Raw genomic sequence first — 18,138 nt, 5'->3', positions numbered from 1 at the left:
GGGAAAATGAGGGAGGGAGGGAAGGCTAGAGGATAATGGATTGGGGATGAGGGAGGGATAGATGGAGGGAGAATGAGGGAGGGAAGGGAGTGTAGTTTACCACTGTGTATACAACCACATGTGTGACTCTCTACTCATTTGGGCTGCACCAATAAGAAAAGGGAGGAAATGAAGAGCCTAGGAGAGAACTGAAACTGGAGCATGCTCAATAGATGACAAAAGCTGGCCTACACATTCACAGGCTGCAATGGAGACAGAGAGAAAATTGGAGGGATAGCTGAAGGCACGATTAACCAAATAAGTGTTTAATTCCTCTTTGTCCCCCTGACAAGGTAAAGCATAATGGACTACTTTGCATCGCATAGTAGCCCATTATGTGTCACTTACCTGACACAGGAGCCAGCAATGTCACCGCTGTCCCCTGTAGCACAAAGCGTCCATCTTCTTTCGGGTATCGCTGCTCCGTCGCTGTGAGATGACGTCACTCCTGCGCATGCGCACGGGAGCGGCCACTAATGGCACATCACCATTAGCAGTGGCATGCTCAGTGCCCCTGCGCGCCGCCGTCTACGGCACAGGTGCCTGTCTTTTTGCAAATATCTCCTAAAACGTGTAGGTTTAGGAGATATTTCATCAACCTACAGGTAAGCCTTAATCTAGGCTTAACTGTAGGTCAAAGTGGTCTGTAAGGGTTTACAACCACTTTAAAGTGTTACTAAACCCACAACAGTAAAATCAGTCTGTATATGCAGTTAATGCAGGGTAATCTTCTGCATTGTGTAAAATGTCTGTTTGATCCTGTCTTCTTTGATCATCCTCTACGTTCAATGTCCCTAATCCATCTCCTGATAAGACAGGGCCTTTGGAGTCACTCTACACATGCTCAGTTTGGTGTGTATTGCTAGAGTTTTTTTTTTCTCTTGGAAGGGTGTATGTGATCAGCACAGGGCCAATCAGCACTGTCCAGACAAAGGGTCATGGGTCCTGTAGCCTCAAAGGACAGTCAGAGGAGAATGAAAACTCCACCTACAAGCTTTAACCAGACACTGATAGAAGTCACAAGGCTGCTATAAACTGCTAATGCGAAAAGGTATTTAACAGTTTATATTTACTAAAATAATTGCATTTCCATGTTCGGTGTACTGTGGGAGACCAGATATAGTGAATGCAGGGTCCTGGGTTTAGGAACACTTTAAGTGAACCTTTCTTGAGTGAATAATGGGCTGCCCTTACCCAGAATCAAGCAGATCAGGGAAAAGAAGACAAGTGTCACAAATGTTTATCTGCCTACCAACAGCAAGGCCAATAGCAGTCAGTGTCTTTCCTGAATGTCCCTTGTGCTTTCAGCTCTTGAAAAAAAACATCCAACTGTTATACTGTTAGCAAATGCACAGCAATATAGACTGACATTGCTTACACTGCTGGCTCTCCGTTCTTCAGTCTGAACTCCGGTATACACGAGATTTGTAAAGTTAATAAGTACATTTCAGGTACAAGGTCAGTAATAAAGCTACATGGGTGCATATGAAAGATTGTGGGCTCCAGGGAAGCCTGGTGAGGAATACAAGTCATTATCCCTTAAGAATCTGATTTCATCATAAGATTCCTCTGTTAGACCCAGAGTTCAGGCTGCAGAAGAGTTTGGGTGGGACTGCAGCCTGTCCACCCCGGTCCACAGAGCCACTTGTTAGGATGCCTGGCTTATTAAAAAAAGGGCTGGGAAGTTCTCACAGGAAGAGGCTGTGCTACAAGTTTGAAAACCCAGCAGATCTGACCGTATGTGCAGTGTTGCTGTTGAAGAGGCACTTGAAGGATTTCCCACCAGATCAGGACTGTTTGAGACTGAGTGAAAGCCTATCGCACAGACTTTGACCAATATTTAAGCAAGCAGGACTTTTAATTTTGCTATATGCTGATGTGAACACCGGAAGGATGAACTAAGTACTCCCTAAAAGAAACTGCATCATATGGTGCCTTACTGCCACAGGGCTACAAACGTAGTATGTCTCCTATCACAATGTGTATGTTGTTACAAGACTGAAAGTTTTCGATAGACTTTCCTTGCAGACTCAGTCATCTGGGGGACCCCCTGCAATCTATATAGGATACATACTTGGTCCTAAATGAGTGTATTAATTAGGATAAGTTAGTACATGGCTTCGGGGATACTTGTTTACATATGCAATTATGTATTGAAATCTTTCTGCAAACACATTTTTTAATCTCACCACAATTATGTATTGAAATCTTTCTGCAAACACATTTTTTAATCTCACCAATTACAAAGAATTGGAAATTCTAATTTGAGGTTTCAAAAAACATTTGAGGTAACCTGCAGAAAAAAAGCCTATTTGAGATTTTCAAAACAGGGTTGGTTATCTGAGACAATATTGCTTTTTAAACAATCAAAACATTGTATTCTGCTATAGTAGGGTTGAAGGAAAATTAACTTAGCAGGATTTTTGTGTTTTAATGAGCAAGTCCATTCAACTAGAAACAATGTTCTAGGTGCAAGGCACTGTATATTTTAAACACACATTGGTTTACAATCTGTCTTGTGCATGTATCACTCTGCCCCCAATAGTAGATGTATGTTGCAATTGAATTTTCTTGCTGAATGAACAATTGGCTGTAAGGAGAGCACACTATTCAACACTCCCCTACCATTAAAGTGGTAGTAAACTCTGTACTACCACTTGTACCTACAGATAAGCCTATAGTAAGGCTTACCTGTAGGTACTGTGAATATCTCCTAAACTTGCATAGTTTAGGAGATATTCAGAGTGCATGCAGCCGATTACATCATCGGCACTTGAGCTATGAAGGTCTGGCTTACAGTGCCAATGTTATGTAGATTTGGGAAGCTCGCAAAGTTCGCATGCGCATGAGACATACAATCTTACGGTATGTGTTCCACTTTCGTTCTGCATTCCACTCACTTTGCTACAGGTGTTCTGTCTATATAAAAACGCTTTCTCTCGAATAGTGCATGCGCAATCGGCCTATATTGACAAAGCATCGGCTTTTCTTCAAATGTCACTTGTAGCTGCGCATGTATAAAGAGACAAATAACTCCCAAGGAAAGTATAAGGGACTTTGTAGGCAACATGGGAAAAGATATAAACAGATTATATAAATAATAATTTTATATTTTCTACAAATAAATATTAATGTGTAAACATCACCAAAAGTGTAATTGATAAAAACAAGTTACAATCATGAATTGTTGGTGCATGGTAATTATAGATATTCAGCCCACCACGTTTCAGGACAATTATGCAGTCCTTTCATCAGGAGCATTCAAAGCATTATTTTTATTATTCTTTTTATTTTTGCTTTTGATTTTTAGAATGTGCTATGACAGTTTCATCCTGCTGTTTATATCTTTTCCCTTGTTGCCTACAAAGTCTCTTATACTTTCCTTGGGGGGTATTTGTCTCTTTATACTTACTCTGGGATTGGCAACTTACTAACCCCCATTGGTGGATTTCTACTTTAATGCAGCTGCACATGCGCGATTAAGAGTGTTCAATGTTGACAGAACACTGTCGAAAAGCAAGGGTATGGGACGCATACTGGAAGATTTATGTCTCGCGCATGCGCACTTTGTGAGCATTCCATACCTACAGAGCGTCACTTATCGACATAACACCAGACCTTCAGAGCCGGAAACTGCAGCACCCGCAGGAGTGATGTAATCACGGCTCCGGTCAATCACATAGCCGGACCTCGCAAACCTGGAAGACAGACTGGGGAACAGGTCAGCCCTCTCAGCAGTCACTTTACAGTGCTGCAGGGTTTAGTTCCAAGGTGAATAAACCAAAAGACAATGGAATACCCTGCGCTTAGACTAAAATTAAATATGTGAATAATATCTAAGCTGCTCCCGTCAAAGTGAAAAAATGTACCTTCGTGAGATGTGGGTTGTAAGTGATAAGGGGGCGCTGAATATAATAAACGCTAAATAATAACAGTAAAGTGCGCTAGTGCTTAATAAACCTTAAATTATAACAATAAAGTGCACTAGTGCTTAATAGTATCACAGATATCTTACTAGTCAATGCATGCTGCAATATACATTGAATGCATAAATACTCAAACAGTGAACATATATATAGAAAATGTCCATGTACATAAAAAATAGTGAAGCTGAAGTAGGGATAAATCCTGTGTCCCGTCACCGCTTAGGAGAAATGCACAAACATGTCACCCGGTGAATTACGGTAAATAACCTACTCACCTTGACCCCTTTATTTAAAAGGAAGGTCAAGTAAAGCTTTAGCAGGTTTAAGGAACTACCAACCTTGATCGGGAAACTCTGCTTAGGTGTACCAGAAATGTTGATTCAATCCACGTTTGCTCAAGGAAAAATATAGAGAGAACCGGACCATGGCATAATATCATTTTATTTAAAATAACATAAAAAACAAAAATATCCAAATGGCTTCTTACTTTAAAAGTGCCAATGCCTCGGCACTAGAGGGAACGAACGTATCAGACCGGGTGAGCTTCCGCTGCTTGAACTTCGTTCCAAGGTATTTCATAATGTGCTATCATGCGATGCATACTAGCACATTATGCCATTGCCTTGCAGGGTTTTGTTTTTCGAACATAGACGGTTTACAACTGCTTTACTAAAGCATTCCTGTCAAGTTGCAGCTTCTGCATGCTGGAAAGTTTTGGGACAATTAAATGTCCATGCAAGCACCTGCATTTTTATTGATATCAGTTTGAATAGCAAAGTTCTATGACAACAACATGCTTGTGCAATATGCTGATTTGACACAACAGAAAATTATTGGTATCCCTAGTGCACTTTTTTAGTCAACTCAGTTGCAGAATTTACCTCATTCTTCAACCATTAAGCAGCCCAGATTTAATAAGCCTACCAAAGAATGGCTTCAGTGAAAGTATCAGCATTTATTTGTCTACATACTCCACACTAACTACTTTAGTAATTAGGACTGGTATCATTTACTTATAATTAATGCTAATTTTCCATGCTGGTACACAGAGCATACTGGTAAATTTTCTTCCAAAAGGTTGAAAACAAAACATAAGAGTACAAAAGTGCCCTAGGTGAAGTTCAGGTCTGAGGAGGTCAAGAATTACAAAAAAAAAAAACTAAAACTATAGCACATTACCAAAACATTTTTCAGTATGTACAACATGAAGGATTAACAAAGTTAACTGACTCAGAAGTGCTTAAGCAAAAATGAAAGATGATTTTTCCATAGACTCTACCTGTATTTTTTTATAATGGGAGGTTAGGGTATGAAAGTTGGCACGTGAATGGTGTATGCATGCCCCTTTGTTTCCTTGACACAATCAAGGTTTCTACAGAGTCTGACTATCACAGTAATCCACCTGACATCAGTAGCATTCTAGGGAAGCACACATTTTCCATAAAATCTCACACACTAGTAATACACTTGTCAAGCCTCTAACATTAAGGCAGTCGGATGGAAATGGTTTTCTCGCCAGAAGGACAAAGTCAAGGTCCTTTTTTGATCAGCATTTCCAGTTGAGGATGATGAATACAATCTCTGACTCAATTAAAAAGATGACTGAGATCTTGGACCTGCCAATTCCCATTGCAGTAATATGTGAACCGATTTTTAAAATGGCCCATTCTATGCACCACCCTAATGTTGCAGCAAGACTGTATACAGTAGCATGCAAATGGACTCCACCCTACAGCTCTGGAGACTAGAAGACTGGCACACTCCTATTACTAGGCAGAATTCCGCTCTAGGCAATGCAGCTGGGAGCTACTACGCCTGCCAAATGTGTATTATACTTCAGACTTTAGACATTTTTACATTTTGTAATTCATAATAATTTTAATAATTTTCTATTCACGTAAATTATATAAAAAAACAAAACAAACACTACTGAGCTTGTGTATTAAAAAAAAAATGTAAGAAATAAAAAAGCAGCAACAGTGAAATGTGAGATATAACACAAGAAAATAATTGAACATAAGAAAAAGTTGCACTAATTGTGTATTAAAAAAAGAACAAAGACCAACAGGTGATCTGAATGATCCAATTCGATCAACAATAGGTGATGCAATTCATAACAGATGGTATCCAGTGATATCCTCCACCAAGTGACATCACCAACATTTAGTCAAGGTTTATGCTTACCCGCATGGTGGACCCTCTAATTATAAAAGGTCAATCTCGCTTAGGATATATCTGCTGATAAAGGCATCCAAAAGGGTGAGATATTCCTGGATTATACCCTTTTGGAAACCTTAGGATATATATACATCTGTTATGAATTGCATCACCCATTGTTGATCGAATTGGATCATTCAGACCACCTGTTGGACTTTGTTCATTTTTTAATACACAATTAGCGCAACTTTCTTTTGTTACATAAATTATATAAACAATAATAAATTCAGCTCACATCTTACAAAAAAAATACTGCAATTATTTGTTTCCGACATGGGGTGTTCCGATTCTTTTAGTCCTTTCTCCTCATATACTTCATAGTTACACTTACGTGTAACACTTACGTGTTGGTCTCCAAGCCCTACCCCATAGAACTCATGGTTTCCATGAACTGCACTAATGATAGCCAATAATCCTGAAACAGCTGTATGCAGTTTGGAATAAATGGCTCTATATTATCAGGTTGTATCTGTATTATACACCAATGGTTCTAGATGTACAGTTGGCCATGTTGGTACAGTTGGTGTAAAAAATGATTTACATGCCTCCACCCACTATCCTGAAATGGAAAACAATCCTATTATTTTGGGATATGTGATAGAGCCAAGTGAATTGTGTTCTAAAAAAAAAAAAAAAGGATTTACAGTGCTAACCATTAGTTAAAGCCCTGAATGTGCCCGATCTTGTCTGATCTCGGATGCTAAGCAGGGTTGGGCCTGGTTAGTACCAGGATGGGAGACCGCCTGGGAATACCAGGTGCCATAGGCTAAAGCCAAAGTTTAGCCTAAATTACACATGTAAAATTCCGCACAAGGTACTCAAATTAGTAGGATGTGTCCTCTTAGTTTAGAATTAAGGCTGTTACTGATTAAAATTTTCGTGTTCGATTAATCTTTTTAAAAAAATGATCAATCGACTGATTTCGATTAATTATAACGCACATACAGATCCAACTACTTTTAGCTGATCTCCTTGCATTGCAACTTTGCATTAGTGAGTGGTAAATGCAGTATACACTATATAAACTCACCCGACACTAGTTAGTTTCCACAATCCACGACTTAACTTCACAGTTCACACAAATATGTTTTAAATTCAAACTAGGGCACTGACGTAAGTAATTTTTTTTTCCACAGTAGCGTGACAATTGCTCCACCTCCGGTCTAACTAATCACTCTCACCTTATGGCATGGACCCCTGTGCAAACAGGTGGTCATGCAAGCGCGTATCAAAAGGATTAACACGGACTATAAACTTCTCTCACATCTCCTTAGATCTCAGCAAGGATGCCAGGTCATGGGTAGAAAGAAAAGATCTAAGTGCTCACCGCTTAAGTATAAGATATAATTTTTGTGTTTAAACACAAACTACTCACATAAAGATGATAAAAACAGCATGTAAAGCGGACAATCGTGTTAGTGCCGTAGGGCAGCAGCGGGTGACGTCATGCGTAGCTCCTCCCACATACATGTTACATTTAATCAGAACTTCAATGTCACCGGACTCCTCCCCATTCCCCTCGTTAGCAGACGGAGGCACTTGGGGAAGGGGGAGAGTCCAGTGAAGTCGATGACTGTCACCGGATCTCCGATGGAACTCCCTGAAGACCTACAAAACGGCGGAGAGGCGAATACCAATCAAAAGAGTTTTGATCTATCAAAAAAATGAATTGATTAATCAAGGAATATATCCTTACTTTCCACACCCCTATTTAGACAGCAAAAAAATTGCATTTGAAAGAGCACTGCGCAAATAAAGTGCAACATAAAATATTGCAACAATCGCCATTTTATTCCCTAGGGTCTCCTAAAATATATATATATATATATATATATATATATATATATATATATATGTATATATATATAATGTTTGGGGGTTCCGAGTATTTTTCTAGCAAAAAATATGAATTTTAACTTTGTAAGAAACAATTGTCAGAAAAAGGTTTAGAGTAGACTTTAGGTGGTTAAACTTCCTTGATTTACACACAGAAGTTCACCCCTTTGATCTAAGAAGGAAAAGTTACAATTCTAGTTCTCTACTAGCGTGAACAATGTTGTGAAAAACTTGTCAGGCTGCCCCTTTTTTTTTTTTCTCTTTTGACAGCTGAGTGAGCAGAGAACGCTTTACACTTGTTACATGAATGAATCAGGAAATTCTGCATAAAGACCATGAGGAGGGTTGAATCGAGATCGTGATTTTTTTTAACGATTATTCGTGCAGCTCTACAGGACAGTATTAAAGTTAACATTGGCTTTTCTTCCCTTAAATAGTGATTATGTCAAATGCCTTGGTGTTTGGATATATGACCTATTCTAGGAGACAGCCTAGAGCAGATTTTTGTTCAGCAATATTACTATCTAAATGGCAATCCTAGAAAGACTGCTTATTTTGTGTTCATATTTGAGCCAAGTGTACCTCTATCGAAGCTGATAATTAGACAGTGTTTGTTGGTTTATATAAACACTATTAATTTTAAATAAATATGGCTTATTCTACAGATCTTGTCCCTGAAACTGCAATATCTGTGCAATTCAGTAAACCTGTCTCTGAGAATTCAATGGTTTCAGTAAGATGTGCCATTGAGTGAGAGGTCATTTTCTAAGCTATGAGCAAAGAGGACATTTAAAAATATAACCTGTCAAATGCTGCCATTAGATAATGAATTCTTAAGTGCACTCATGATAATAAGACACATGTGCTGCAAGTTAAACAGATCACTGAGAGGAGGAGATCAGCCCATCCTGGGCTTCTATTCTAACATTATATCATGCATGCATGTTTCCAGCTTATACATAAATTTAGGATCTTAGGAACTTTGTGGATTTAAGCATAAATAGCTCCTATCCTGTGATTGGGACCCAGTAATAAATTGTTGTTTAGCAATTCAACCAAAACCACCAATGAAAAAAACAACATCAAGTATTTCTTTTAGCTGATAGTAATTCACATGCAGCAGATAGGAGGTATTCGGATTCATTTCAACACACAATTCTATTCAAGTTCACTTATATTTTCAGAATATCTTAAATGAATGGCCAGATTGCGTTATAGCGCTGTTGGAGTGATTTGGGAGTGGGCTCTGATGCAGACACACCAAGAACAGTATTTCTTCTCCTGGAATTCCTTTGTCTCATTTACCTGTTCGGATCACTCTCTTTCCTAGGTCATTCGGTCAAGCTAGTATTTCATTTTTTATTTTTTTTGAGAATTGCTTTTTCTGATTGGTAAGGTTTTTTTTTTGTAGAAAGCTATTGATAGTTTCATTCATATTTCATTTTGAAATACTGTTAAAAAAGGAAAAAAAGCGCTCTCTCTAATGGTTTTGAAATGTGAAGTTCAGATTTTAGAAGTCATGATGAAACTTGGGGCCCAGTTATAAAATCAAGGTAAAAAAAAAATCAACGCATGCCCGCCATTCTGATTTCTTCTGGTATTTAATAAATTAAATAAGTATTCAGTAAATAAGTTATATTTGTACATGGGTCCATATCTCAGGGAAGCTTACCTAATATAATCCAGAAACATTTTTTTTAAGAGAATTATTTAAGCTACAATGAATTATACTTTACATACCTGACTGGTGGGTAGCATTAACATCTCTTGTTAAAACTAAGCTTATTCAATTAACATTACAAAGAAGTAAATGCTAAAACGTAAAGTGCAATAACATCCAACAGACAATCAGAATTAACTGAAGTCAGGTCAGTACAACATGGAATCCTTTAGGATGCTACAGGTATTGCCGTTAATGCCTTGCACAGGTTCCTAAATTGGCAAAAATACTAATTTTAACAAGTCACATAAGAAGTGAGAGACAGACTGCAGCAGGACAGCGAGATTCTGGCTTCTTAAACCAATTCAACGTAAAACAAAACAAGATAAAGTTGGCGCACAAATGAATGGTCTCTTTAAGAGCGTTTGACTATCTCGTGGGATGTTTGTTTATTTAAATAAATGTCCTGTAGATGGTCTCAATGTGCGGCTGTTAACCCATTATGGACTTGGCAAAAAATGGATGCAGCAGAAAAAACGATCAAAAACAGCGCATCAAAGGGACTAGTAGATTGATGTGAAAAAGACTTTAAAATGTCATTTATTAAATGTAAAAAATAAACACAGACATCTGATCCCTGCAGGATCTCAAACACATAAAAAACACCAATCATAAAACGGACAGATGTTTGATAATGAAAAGCTCCTCAGATCTCTCAATTATAACTTTGGAAAGGTCAAAACCAACGACCAATGTGCACAGCTTTCGAATGCCTAATGAATGCAATCAATCATCTGAAAGAACCCAAAAAGTCAGTGTAAACGAATGGAACAACGTTTCTAGGGACACTCACTTCATAGGTGTTCAATGGGCTGCAGAGCTGATGAGTCCAGTCTGATGACCGAGGGGGAGGTGTTTATTTCAGCTCCATCTGAAGCATTCGGCTTGGAGGCAGAGGTGTAATGCTGCACGCTAGGTGGTAAGGATCAAGCTTAGTCACCAGATGATATCAGCTGTACACATAGGCAGCTTGGAGAACGCTGCACTGCAGACTGGACTCATCAGCTCTGCAGCCCATTGAACACCTATGAAGTGAGTGTCCCTAGAAACGTTGTTCCATTCGTTTACACTGACTTTTTGGGTTCTTTCAGATGATTGATTGCATTCATTAGGCATTCGAAAGCTGTGCACATTGGTCGTTGGTTTTGACCTTTCCAAAGTTATAATTGAGAGATCTGAGGAGCTTTTCATTATCAAACATCTGTCCGTTTTATGATTGGTGTTTTTTATGTGTTTGAGATCCTGCAGGGATCAGATGTCTGTGTTTATTTTTTACATTTAATAAATGACATTTTAAAGTCTTTTTCACATCAATCTACTAGTCCCTTTGATGCGCTGTTTTTGATCGTTTTTTTTTTTAAACCAATTCAATACTGCCGTACGTATATATACACTACCATGTATTGATGTGGTTATACCAGATCCAACCATGTTCCCGCTACTGTTTTTTTGGCTTTTTTTTTTTAACAGCCGGTGATTCCTTATCAAGTAAAAGTGATCTGAGAAGCTATGCAGCCCCTTCCCCCACCTTTCCTAGGCCCTCCTGTCCCAATGGGGAGCCTAGGATCATTCTGATCAGCAGTATTCAGACATGACATTTGACATAAAAAAAACAAAAAAAAAAACAGAAGCTATGAAGATTTTGTCACTTCAGGTTTGTTTGTTTACAAGCTGTTACCGACTTGTACAGCATCGGATCAAACCAATCTCAGTTTGATCAGATGCTTTGCAGGCCAGAGGAAATGTATGGGATCTGAAAGACACCAGATCTTTCCATAAAGAGGACCCGTCACAGTCAATGCTATCACAAGGGATGTTGTTCATCCCTTGATACAACAATAAAGTTGATAAACTTAAGTACAGTGTAAAAATTTTTTTACATAAATATAATTTTTTTTTGTAATTCTAGCCATTGTCCTCCTCTGTAACGCAAAGTCTGTAGACTTTTTTCAACGTGGCATATGGAGATTTTTAAGGGTAAAAATGTTGTCCCCATTCCAATTGCAGGCGCAATTTTGAAGCATGATATGTTGTGTATCAATTTACTTGCCGTAGCATCTTTCACAAAATAAAAAAAATTGGGCTAACTTTACTGTTGTTTTATTTTATTTTTTATTCAAAAAAGTGTATTTTTTCCCAAAAAAGTATGCTTGCAAGACCGCTGCACAAATACGGTTTGACAGAAAGTATTGCAATGACCGTGTCAGGTCACCTGAGTCCAGGTGACAGATGCACCCCCGTGGGGGTCTGGAGTGCACTGCTAGGTAGAGGACCCTACGGCTGACTGCTGAAGATAGAGCCTTGGGTGGTTCAGGAAAGCAGGTACTCTGAAGCACCAACACGGATCATACTGGGAGCTAGAGCATGAGATTTCACAGGCGCGGAATCTAAGAACTAGCGGGTGTTCACCAGGGCCCCTGATGGTGGGGATGGACTTCGTTGCAGTCTGGCTCCAGGTCGCGGCTCCCCGGGTCTCCCAACTCACGCTCACAGTATAGTACAGGATGGTAGAGAGGAAGCAGCAGACTGCGACAACAAAGGATAGTCAGGAGATAATCCAAAAGGTCAAGGCAATAAACAAACAGGGATAGTCAAAGAACACGTCAAAAGTTGGGATATGAATCAGACGAGGACAGTCAAGAACAAGCCAAGGTCGGTAAACAGGATCAGACATAGGACACAGAGCAATGAGCACACGGAAGCCAAGACACACAATATCGATCAGCAGACCTGGCTTGCAGTGCACAGGTTAATATAGAGTTCGCTGATAGGGGCTGGGGTGGAGCCATGCTTTGAGGCGAGATTACTTAAGCAGCCAGGTGAGAGTGGCTGTCTGCTTAATCTGAACACATGAAGAGGTACTGCATAACCATGACAGACCGCCATTTTATTCTCTAGGGTGTTAGAAAAATATATATAATGTTTGGGGCTTTTTTCTAGCAAAAAAAAAAAAAAATATTTTAACTTGTAAACAAGTTTGAAAAATAGGCCCAGTCTTAGTCTCGGTTCACACAGGGGGCGACACGACTTGCCGCGCCGCAACCTGACAAGTCGCCCCCGTTCTGTACTACGGAACCGTTCTAAGAGGAGCGACTCGAGTCGCTCCGACTTAGAAAAAAGGTTCCTGTACTACTTTTGGGCGACCGCGGGCTACTTGCATTGACTTCTATACAGAAGTCATTTGCAAGTCGCCGCTGAGGTCGCGGCAGGTCGCGGCGCGGCAAGTCGTGTCGCCCCCTGTGTGAACCGAGCCTTAAAGTGGTGAACCAGCGTTCCCATATTTTCATAATTTTCCCAACATTTCCCCTTCTGATGCACACATATCTTTCTTTTTTGATGATGCGGTTATCTATTTCATTTATCCATTCTGTGTGGGTTGATGGATTTGTAGCTAATCATCTTCTTGCTATTAGTTTCCTTGCAAGGAACAGACATGTTATTATTGCCGTTTGTCTTATATTTGTTATCTCCTCTTCCCCTATATACACACCAGGATACATATTGTGAGATCTATTTTAAGGGCAAAAGTCAATCTTATTGTGCCAAAAACCTCTCCCCAATATCGGTGCAATATCGGTGCAATTTTGGATATATCCACATCATGTGAATGAGGTCTCCATTTTGGTCTCCACATCTTAGGCATTTAGCATCCAGTCTATGCCCAAACCAAAATAATTTTTTAGGGGTATAATATATTCTATGAAGCAGAGAAAAAATTTCTGTGATGGGGATAGGGATACTATTTGTCCGGCTTCTAAGATGTATTTCCATTGTTTTTCTGTTATTTCACCCATGTCCTCTACCCTTCGCTGCCTACACGGAAGAGCTACCTCCCCACCTGTGGCTGCCCCACATTTATCCCCATACTCTCCTAATATCAGTCCCCTGGATATACCCGCATCAATGATTTTACCAAGCATGCCTATATCACTCCATTTCAATGATTTATATTTAACCGCTTGAGCCCCAGAAAATGTTATCCTCTTCCTAGCCACAGCACTTTTTGCGATTCGGCACTGCCTTATTTTAACTGACATATGCGCAGTCGTGCGATGTTGCACCCAAACAAAATTGACGTCCTTTTTTTTCGACCGTCAAGAACGCGGTGATGTACAATACATACCCCAGGACTAGGAAAAGTAAGTTCAATAACCAGTAGCCAATAGCTTCCCTCTCGTACTTGCTTCAGAGCATGCGCCGTTTTTGGTACGTCGGAACAGCATACAGACGAGTGGTTTTCCCGATAGTAATTGGTTCGTCAGAAAAATTTAGAACATGTTCTGTTTCTAGGTCCGTCAGATTTTTGACGTAAAAAGTCAGATGGGCCATACACACATATGGAAAATATACGATGACCTTTCCCTTCTTATCTAACTCTATTGTGCTTCTTTAAATGTATGTAGTATAACAACATAGTAATGTATAACTTGTGTACTAGTGACATATGTATACATAGTTTTCTTTTCCCATTGTAGTGCATTTGTGTTGTTACTCAGAATTCTCATTTACAAACAACAAACAAAAAAAAAAACCCTTCCTCACTCAGCCGTTGATCAGCAGAGAAGAGGAAAAAAAAAAAAAATGTTCATCTTCCATACCTGGCCCACACAAGGGCATTTAAAGTGGCCTTCCTTCACGAGTAACGTGATGATTACCCTTTCCCTTCCCTGTCCATTTCTATTTATTCTTCCATAGTGTTCAACAACCTTAAAAAAAAAAAAAAAAAAAACCCAAAAAAGCTTGTACAAAAAAATAAAGAACACAGTGGAAAAAAAGAAACAAAAATAGAATATATCATTCCCCTCTAACAAAAAAGGGGGAACTCCAAAAAAAAGGAAAAAAAAAAAAAAAAAACTGTAGCTACCCCCACCCGCCCCTTTCTAATTTCAGTAATATAGAAACCGCTATTGTAAGTCTAGTCCATTTCTTTCTCTAGGCATTTTCTTGGATCCTTTGTTCAATTAGACAGCAATTTCTTTTCATTTGTTTTTCCCCCAACCATGCCAGTGCTTCATTTGCTGTATTAAAGAGAACTACTGAGAGCCATTATACACAGTCGTGAGGGATATAACTTGGCATATTCGTTTTTTGAGTGTTGTAGTCTCCTTTTAATCTCCAAGAATCTGGCCCTCTTCTACTGTATTTCCGGAGAAAAATCTGGGTATATCAAGACTCTGGTTTCATTGTAAATTATGTCTCTTTTCTCTTGCTTTTTGCAAAATGGTATTCACATAAAAAAAAGTGTACGGCCACCTTAAAGACTTGCTTACCAGATAACAAGCAAAATGGGCATATGGCTAGATGACTGTATCAGCTTTCACAAATTGGCACCGCTATATAGCCCGTATACATCTGTCAGGAATGGTAGAGGGTCACTGTGGGGGCCTTTCTACACACTATGCAACAGTGGAAAGCTTCTTCAAACTATTCAGACGGAGCTGCAATCTTCATTGATGAGCTGCAGACTGAGGAGGTGCTGCTGCTTTCTATGATTTATGTGTTAACACATTGGAGTGTTTTTTTAGCCTATTTACTATTTCTTCTCTTATGCTCTTTAATTGGTCAGACATTTCTAACATGGTTGCTTTACAAAAATTCACTGCATTGAATACTTTTCAATGAGGGCTCCTCCATCGACACACTAGCCTCAGATAGTAACATTGATGAGTCTGCTGTTTGATCTGCTCCTGCCTTTGTCCCTTGGTTTTTCCTTGTGGCTGATGCTCCTTTCTGAGTTTTATTTTGTACGGTTGGCGCCTGCCCCTCTTTTGCTGATGTATGTGCAAATCGCTCCAGCTTTGCTGCTGCTTGGTTCGCATTTCCTTTGGCGTAGCACTGCACTTGTAATATTTTCCTACTGTGCAACTTCTTCTCCTGTCTTTTTTGTCATAATGCAAATCACTCAAATTGTTTATTTATATTGCAAACCGTATATTCCCTTATAAAAATTTATAAGCAGTGTCAGAAGAGAAGCGAGTACAGCACTATACAGCAACACACACTTCAAACTACCGATTGGACTTCCAGGTTAACCTTTCAGCTTTACCCTGCTTATTTCCATTCAGTCAGGTTAACCTAATTTTTTTTATGTTTATCTAATTTTTATATAGCCGGTCTCCTTCTAAAACAGTCTAAGGGCTTTTTTTAGGGCTAGTTTCCATCAACCACAGAGATATTAAATATAGTCAATGTACTCACGCCTCCCCAGGGATTTTAGTGTTTGTGGCCTCTCTGTCACTCTTTGCCTTGAATTAGGATATTGCTGACATCTCCTCGTCTTCCTTAGCAGGCACCATGGCAATAGACACAGTTCAGCCCTATGTTCCTCCACAAATGGTCCACCACACATGTCCTCCCTGTTAAAATATAATCACCGTCCAGTGGCCTGATATACAGCCAGGTGTAGCCCTGCCAGTCACAGGGATTATACCCCCACAGCCGGGCTGAACAAATGAAAGCTGCACGCTCTCAGACTTGCCGCTCTGCCTCCACCCCGCAGTCCACGCTTAACCTTCCGCCAGCTCTCCCCGCCATCACCACTGTTTAAGCACAGGATATCCTGGAGTGGGAGTCTGCAGCTACACTCTTCCTCTCACATCCTCGTGCCCTCACTCGACCACAACCCCACAGCACTGACAAATAATTTTTGAAAGTGCCTCCATCCTTCTGTGCTCACATGACAATGAGGTATCACTGTGAATGTCAGAGTGAGAGCAATAATTATAGCACCAGAACTCCTGTGTAACTCTATACTGGTAAACTGTAAAAGCTTTTAAAGCATTGCCTATAGAAGATATTATGTACCGTAGTTTGTCCCATTCCATGGTCATGCATAATTTTAAAGGGTGACATGTTTGGTACCCATTTACTCTGCGTAACATATTTTATATTTTACCAAAGAATAGGGTATTGTATTGTGTTCATTCAAGTTTTTATGTGTTTAACATCTGTTCAGGTATCGTGTGACATACAAAAATTGCAACATCCACCATTTTATTTTCCAGGGCCTCAGCCTAAAAAAAATGTATTAAATGTTTAGGGGTTCTAAGTAATTTTCTAGCAAAAAAATGCACATTTTTACATGTATGTGAGAAATAGCCTGGGGGTCAATTAGCTGGCTATTTAGGGCAAAATTACAGTGTCTGCAGACAGTCCACCCTCCCAGCAAGAGATACTCACCAATCCACAATTCCTCTCTGCAAGAGTGTGGATATCATCATTGCCCCTCCCACATAAGTGTTTGGGCCTGGAAATTGGCTGTTCGAGGCTGAGCAATGTCACTTGGGGAGGACAGGTGCTCCTCCACATTAAAGGAGCCCTGTTCTAAGAGCGCTAATGAAATGAGGAGGAGGCAGTAGGGTTATCTGGCCAGGGGGGTGGGACACGGATGCTGAATTACCAAAGGAATCGGGAATCTTCACTAAATAGAGTTATCCAATTAAGTAAAAATTATCATCTATTATATCACTCCAATGAGCTGCAGTGTAAATATAGTCGCCAGCTACATGACAGGTCACTATTTAATTACAGGGTGGCAGGGAGATTATCAGGCTGTCTCAGGTCACCAGCTTGGCTATGCTGTCTGAAAAGGCTCTGGAAAACGTAGGACTATCTGAACAATTAAATCTTTAAAGTGATATACTAAACACGCACTGTTTAATTTACATTGCTCTTTCTATTTCTGTATATGGATTATGGTACTGTAATTATTTTAATAAAAAAATGTAAGTAACTTATTCCGAATTGAGATACAGCTATCACAAGACCCAGCTCTTTCCTGGCCCGTCAGCAGGGGGAGCTTTTACTCCTCTGCTGCTGGTCACATGTTCAAAATAAAAAAAAAGACAGCCTTTGGTATATAGAGTAAAAATAATATCAATAAACGTTTTTAAATTGTCATACAAATATATATTTGACATTAAATCTTTATTATTTTTTGTCAAAAACACGGTGTGTGCAGATGTCTGCAAGTCACAGGCTGTGTCACACCCCTCCAGCCTGTGTCTTAGAATAAGTGGAAGGTGAAGCCTCCAATCATCTACATGTAATATCGCACCCCTATTATGTTTAGCTGGTTAGTAGGCATGGACATGGAGGAAGGAGGGAGGGGGCTGTTATTTATCATTGTGTATATGCCCACATGCGTGACTCTATAGTCACATGGACTTCTCAGATGTGATGGGGAGGAAATGTCCAGCATAGAAACTCACTAAAAACTGAGCATGTGCAGAGTTGCCACCACAGCTGCAAAATTCCTAGCTGAACTGGGGACATGAACAGAAGGTGGAGATAGAGGGCAGAAAGATCAACCAAGATCAACCATTTTTTTTGCAGAATACAGAAAACAAATTCCATTAGTGACTGAGTATGAACAGCATGTAATACATCATTTGTTGATGT

At 39.6% G+C, this 18,138-nt stretch overlaps 1 protein-coding gene and 1 pseudogene across 3 annotated transcripts in view; one reads left to right on the top strand and one right to left on the bottom strand.

Moving 5' to 3' along the window:
• The window catches only part of SH3PXD2B (SH3 and PX domains 2B), a 298,381-nt gene that overhangs the window by 60,483 nt on the left and 219,760 nt on the right, over positions 1-18,138 (bottom strand). The gene's annotated exons all lie outside the window — the stretch shown is intronic.
• Positions 6,834-6,950, top strand: LOC143965482 (5S ribosomal RNA; annotated as a pseudogene).

The sequence above is a fragment of the Lithobates pipiens genome, unplaced genomic scaffold (genome assembly GCF_037356315.1).
Source record: "Lithobates pipiens isolate NorthernLeopardFrog02 unplaced genomic scaffold, aLitPip1_a1.2 Scaffold_8, whole genome shotgun sequence".
NCBI classification, from domain to species: Eukaryota; Metazoa; Chordata; class Amphibia; order Anura; family Ranidae; genus Lithobates; species Lithobates pipiens.
Note: the sequence above shows the minus strand (reverse complement) of the source record. Positions and strands in the feature narration are given on the sequence as shown.